Genomic DNA, 6,000 nt, shown 5'->3' on the forward strand with positions numbered 1-6,000 from the left:
GCATGGAACTAGCCATACCCAACAAAACCAAGATGCGCTTCTCCAAAAAAAGAAAGCCAATCTGGTGGTCCCCTGCCATTAATAAGCTCTACAACAGAAGGAAGAAACTGTTGCAGAAAAAGGTGAAGTCCCAAGACTGGGAAAAACTCCCTTATTAGCCTCAACAAAAAGTTGAGATCCCTCATCTGATCCTCTAAAGCCAGCTATGAAGGCAGAATTGAGGCAGTCACTAAAAACAATCACAAAGCTTTTTATAGATATATCATTAACATCCATGGCAATACCCAGATTTGTTCTGAGATACTGCACAATGATACCTCCTATACTCAGCCAACAGATATTGCCAACATACTGGCCAACAGATTCAGTGCCAACTTTACCCATCCCCCCCCCCAAAGAATCAGTCACAATACTGGAAGAATGCCAGGCACCCAGCATTACTGCAGCACAGGTTAAAGCTGCATTGTCCAAGGCCAAGAATACAGCTTCCATTCGACCCGATAATATCCCTGGCTTTGTTCTACATGAACTATAAAGTGAACTGGCACCACAACTATGTGCCCTGTTCAGTCACAGCCTCACCTCAGGCTTTGTCTCGACCAAATTGCACACTGCTACAGTCATCCCTCTCCATAAAGGGGGAGTGACTACAGACCCTGGGAATTATCGCCCCATTAGCCTGATGAGTCTGATATGGAAAGCTATGGAGCACATCATCATGGACCTGATTAACAAAGGTATAAGAGATATCTAATTATTGATAAACTCACCAGACTTGGTATCAACCCCTATATTACTAGGTGGGTTGCAAACTGACTCACAGATAGAACACACAGTGTGAAAGTAGCGGACTCTAAGTCAGGCTGCTGACCAGTCACGAGTGGAGTCCCACAGGGATCGGTCTTCGGTCCTCTCCTGCTTGGCATCTACTTCTTAGAAGTCCAGACCAACACAAAGGGACTCTGGCTGACCAAGGTCACAGATGACTGCAAGCTGGGAGCCATTATTAACTCCCCAAGTGATGCAGACATCCTACAGAAAGGCCTCACTGAGACCAATAACTGGTGTTGAAACCATGGTCTTAAGCATATCACCAAAAAATGCATCATCAACCCCTTTGGAAAAAACTCAATTCTCACTAATTACTACATTGATGGGAGCCCACTGAACACTGAAGGTGTTATAAGAGATCTGGGAATGCAGGTTGACAACAACCTCTTCTTTGACCACTACATTGCCACTGTGGTCAGAAAGTCCTTCTATGAGGCACATCTCATTACCAAGGGTTTTGCATCCAGGAAGAAAGAGGTCATCATCTCTCTCTACTCTTCCCTCATTAGACCAATCATCGAGTATAATGCCCCATTTGGCATGTATTTCACTGGACACCTGCAACAGCTGGAGAGGCCACAGAAGTACCTCTCAAGGAGGATCTTAGGCATTAAACATGAACAGACTCAAAAGACTCCAGCTATTCTCTGTTTCATATCACCTACTTAGAGGCAATCTCTGCTTGACTTAAAAAGCCATGTCTGACCCAGCTATGTTAGAAATGCTACATCTAAAGAAATCCCAAGCCCTCCACACCACAAGCTCCAGAGACCTCAACCTCATTACCACAATCAACAGAGTATGCTGGACAGGTTCCTCACCCAGAGACTGCCCATGCTCTGGAATAGACCTTTCATACATGTTAAGCAGAGCACTTCACTGACCTTCTTCAAGAGGAATCTTGATGAGTGGATGGGTAATAGAATGTTCACCATGGGGATCACTCCATTGGCTCTACTTGATAGAGACACTGGGAATGAATGTCAGGTGGCACGATGCCAGGGCATTTCTATGGGCTAGGCTTGTAAGGGCTCCAAGGTCATTAGCCTAGTACACACCTATTAACCTATGAACCTGGACCTGGCCAAAGCCTTTGACACTATTCCTCACTCAGACATCATTAATAAACTCACCCAACTAAAGATCAACCCTTATACTGTCAGGTGGGTTGCAAACTGGCTCACCAATATAACACACACAGTCAAAATAGTTGAGTCTACCTCAACCAGTAGACCCATAACCAGTGGTGTTCCACAGGGATCAGTGCTGGGGCCCTCGGATGTACAGGCTAAAACAAAAGGCCTATGGTTGACAAAGTTTGCTGATGATTGCAAACTGGGTGCAGTCATCGAGTCCCAAAATGATTTCAACATCCTACAAGAGGGACTTAACACAGACAAATGACTGGAAATAAGAAATACACCCCAGGGATCAATTCTGTGTCGCTGCTCGACAGTGGCACAGGAAAATAACTTTCTTGGGTGGCGTAAGCCAGGGAACCTTGTTGGCTAGGCTTACACAGGCCCTTAGGCCGAATGCCTAGTACCTACCTATGAACCTGTGAACCTATGGTGCCAATGTTATGGGCTAAAACTCAATGCAAAAAAATTCCATTATCATTCCCTGCAGGAAGACAATGTCCCTGCAGATCACTACATGAATAACAACACCCTAAGCACGCATCAGTGGTGACAGATTTGGGCACACAAGTTGACAGCAACCTTTCCTTTGACCACCACATCTCTACAGTGGTAAAAAAGGCTTTCTACATCACCCAGCTTATAAGTAAGTTTACTGCATCCAGAACAAAAGAGGTTATAACCCCCCTGTACTCCTCACTCATCAACCAGTAATAGAGTACAATGTATGTACCTTACCAGGCACCTGCAGCAACTGAAAAGACCACAAAATGTTCTTACAAAGAAAATTCAGGGTCTTCAGCATATGTCATACACTGACAAACTGAAATCACTGTCACTATACTCTGTGTCTTACAGACTACCCAAAGGTGACCTCTGCCTTGCATACAAAGCAATCTCAGATCCTGCTCTAATGGAAATGCTGCACACTCATAAATCAAATGGTATAAAATGCACTTGCTCTAGGGAACTCAACCTAGTATGTGACATCAACAGAACTTGCTGGAGAGACAGATATGCCTCACAGAGGTTACCTAACCCTCTGGAACAAGCTTCCAATTCAGGTGAAGCAGAGCCCGTCGTTGACCCTATTTAAGTGTAATTTGGATGATTGGATGGGAAACCACAAATGCACCCCCAGGAGTTTCACCTGTGTCCCTCTTGAACAGTGGCAGTAATTGTTGACTTAGTTCTGCTTAATACTTTCAGATTTGTGGAAACAGGGGTTGTACTTGGCTAGGCTTGTAAGGGCCCTAGGGCCATTAGCCTAGTAACATCCTATGATCCTATGATCCTACAATATATCAAACAGTAGCAATGTAAAAATCACATGATTAACAGATCTATACATATAAGCAGGAAAAGCTCAGTTTAAAGCAACTCTTGTTCATAAAAGAAATACAAATAAACTAATAAGAAAAAATCATGATGGGTCAGTCAGAAAAGCATTTGAAACAACATTATAAGGCTATAATAACAAGCAATTTAACCTGTATATTAATGTGCTAACTCCAAAAACACTGTAGGAATCCATTCATATCAATTAAATATAAAGAAAAAGCCAGGTAATATGGCAATCATACATTAACAGGATAGTTCCTATTGTTAAATAAGCTACTAGATTTGAAAAAAATATAAAGCATCCATTCAGTATCCCATACTGGGCTTTTTTTGGGAAGGGTGTGTTAGTACAAATACAGGCAAAATTAATTAAACATTCAAATAAATCAAATAAAGTCATTCAAACCAAGAGGGACCATGTCTCTTAGGCATAACATTCAGAACCTTTCCTTTGTATCCAAAAGTTCATGACATTAAGACATAGTCAGTTGTTTAGGCAATACTCTGTCAATAGGAATAAGTTAAAATTGCAATGAAATTCTATGCATCCAAGGGAGAGAGGTTTGCCCCCACATAAAAAGAGCCAGCTACATTTCACTAGGCATACTACCCAATTACACTATCATTTCAAAAATATCAAAGATTAGACATCCTAGGAGTATTTTTAGATGTAAAATTTTGAGTCTTACGTAATTGACCACAATGGCTACAATGTCATATGGGAAACACCCTCTGGGTGGCTGATTACCCAGAAAAGTTTGACCACCTCCCAAAGCTACCTTCTTTTTGAATTTCACAAACTATTGTGCTAAATTTCTACTATTTTTATGGACAATTTTATCCATTTTGGGTGTCAGTCTCTTGAGACTATAATCATTCTGGGCAAAGTGTAAATGTTTACTCAGCATTTTTTAAGTAAGAAAATTACCACCATATGACAATGAAAAATGAAGACCAACCTCCAGTGTTTCCATCTTAGCTTGTCAGTCCTTACAGATCAATGATTCATCACATTGAAAAGCAGCACATATATTTAGAGCCAAATTACTCGTACTTGGCTCTTAAAAACATTTTCCAAACTTAATTTTCAAACAGCCAACAAGTTTTATACCATTCCACACTAATTAAATGTACCAATTCTGAGATCACACAACACCAAGGAAAGGGCGTATTCCCCAAATACAGCATTATAGCAATTCTCCATAAGCAATCAAAGCCTTAAGCAATCCTAATGAGAAATTAACACTGGTTTGCATGCTTTGAGATTTTGTCTCTGAGCATGCAAATAATACTGCCGCATTTTTTGTTTTAAGTTTTAAGTGCTTTTATTTTTATTTATATATATATATATATATATATATATATATATATATATATATATATATATATATATATATATTTGTATGTATATTATAGGGCACAGGATGCAAATATTGTCATTTATCTGCATCCTGTGTGCATTAATAAAGCTTACATTACCATCCTATGCATTTCAACAAACTCCTCATCTGGTTAATGACCCAAACACCATCTTATAGTGCAAGTTAAGAAAAAGAAAAAAATACACATACTGCATACATAAAAAAGAAGTACTGAAAATTCACAAAACAGTTAACCCCATCTAAATTTAATCCCCACAAGTCAAATCTGACTGAATTTTATTAAAAATAAATAAACATAACAAAAATTAAAATAAGAAATCAGACTTCCACTATCCATTTAGAATGTGGCATTGCTGTGAAATCAGACAAAATACTAAAGAAACACTAACAATAAGATACCCAAAATTTAGCACTGCATTACACAACACAGCAAACTAGTCTAGCACTGACTTTGTCTACATTACAGAAAGTCTACCACAGAATTGTCTAAAATTATTAAAACACATTATGACTTGGAGGTTAGAAATCCACCCATGACAGCTTTTCATAAACAAATATTTATATAATGTAAATCTCTCTTCAACAGACAATTCCACAGTTACCACATCCTACTGAAATGAACGGGGAATAATTCCAACTGTAAAAAAACTGGAATATTTTGAAATCTGATTATTGTGATACATTAAATATTCTGTACTGTATGATTAGAACTGCGTTAGGTGACTCATGGTATCAAGAAATGAAGTCTCTAACTGTAAGTATAGATGTTCCATGTATCTAATACCATACCTCATATATTCTGCGTTTTGTGTGTGCATGAGTGTGTGTGTTTGTGTGAATATGCTTGCATGTGTGCATGTGTTTGTGTGGGCATGTACATATTGTAAACAAACCAAAACATTAATCTTGATATTTAACACAATATTTTATATAAAAAGTGATATACATGGCTAGACATAGCTTTATTCTGGTAGCCTGAACAGTATGTCAGTGTTCTAAAAATGTGTTAAGCCTGGTAATCTCACACTGCCAGCTTTCTGATGAGATGCACCCCAATCAGAATATTTACTTCCACCTATAAACTAATCTCATACACCAGCCTGCTTCTCACTCTTTCAAAAGAAAAGACTATTTGCTTTATGATCTGAACACCAACAGATGCTAGTGGTCAGTTTTTAAGCAACAGGAAGCAGCATTATGAAACTGGCTTCCCAGATGAATTACCTTTCACTGTTGCTTGTTTCAAATACAAAATGAGTCACACCTCTCTGTATGAGGTAGAAATTACTTGGTTAATGTAACAAGCA

The sequence above is a fragment of the Protopterus annectens genome, chromosome 1.part2 (genome assembly GCF_019279795.1).
Source record: "Protopterus annectens isolate FY-2018-M chromosome 1.part2, PAN1.0, whole genome shotgun sequence".
Lineage (NCBI taxonomy): Eukaryota > Metazoa > Chordata > Ceratodontiformes > Protopteridae > Protopterus > Protopterus annectens.